We start from the raw sequence: 577 nt of genomic DNA on the forward strand, positions 1-577 counted from the left end.
CAGAGACCCCCCCTGCTGCGGGCACCATGACCCCAATTGCGGCTCCATCCTGTTAAGTGGCCCCTGAACAGCCCACGGCTCCACGCATCACCCCCATTCGGACCAAAGGAGCAGCCCTGGTGCAGCCCTGCCGTTCTGAGGGCAGAAGTCACAGCATAGCCAAGACCAGGGGCACGGCCTGCGGGGGACGGGGCAGGCAGGGAGGGGCTGGGGGAACGGCTGGAGGGAGCTGATATCCCCTAAGAAGCACCTGATGCCTTTAATTACAAAGCTGAACGTGTGTGTCTTGACTCAACAAGGAGAAATGCAAAGTGCTGCACCTATGGAGGAAAAATGTCCAGCACACCTACTGCCTAGGGAATGACCTGCTGGGTGGCACGGAAGTGGAAAGGGATCTGGGAGTCCTAGTGGACTCCACGATGAACATGAGTCGGCAGTGTGACGAAGCCATCAGAAAAGCCAATGGCGCTTTATCGTGCATCAGCAGATGCATGACGAATAGGTCCAAGGAGGTGATACTTCCCCTCTATCGGGCGCTGGTCAGACCGCAGTTGGAGTACTGCGTGCAATTCTGGGC

The 577-nt window shown here is 57.9% G+C and overlaps 1 pseudogene; it reads left to right on the forward strand.

Annotated features, from left to right (window-relative positions):
• Positions 1–577, forward strand: part of LOC102374410 — a 7,092-nt pseudogene that overhangs the window by 1,362 nt on the left and 5,153 nt on the right.

The sequence above is a fragment of the Alligator sinensis genome, unplaced genomic scaffold, assembly GCF_000455745.1.
Source record: "Alligator sinensis unplaced genomic scaffold, ASM45574v1 scaffold1298_1, whole genome shotgun sequence".
Taxonomy (NCBI): Eukaryota; Metazoa; Chordata; order Crocodylia; family Alligatoridae; genus Alligator; species Alligator sinensis.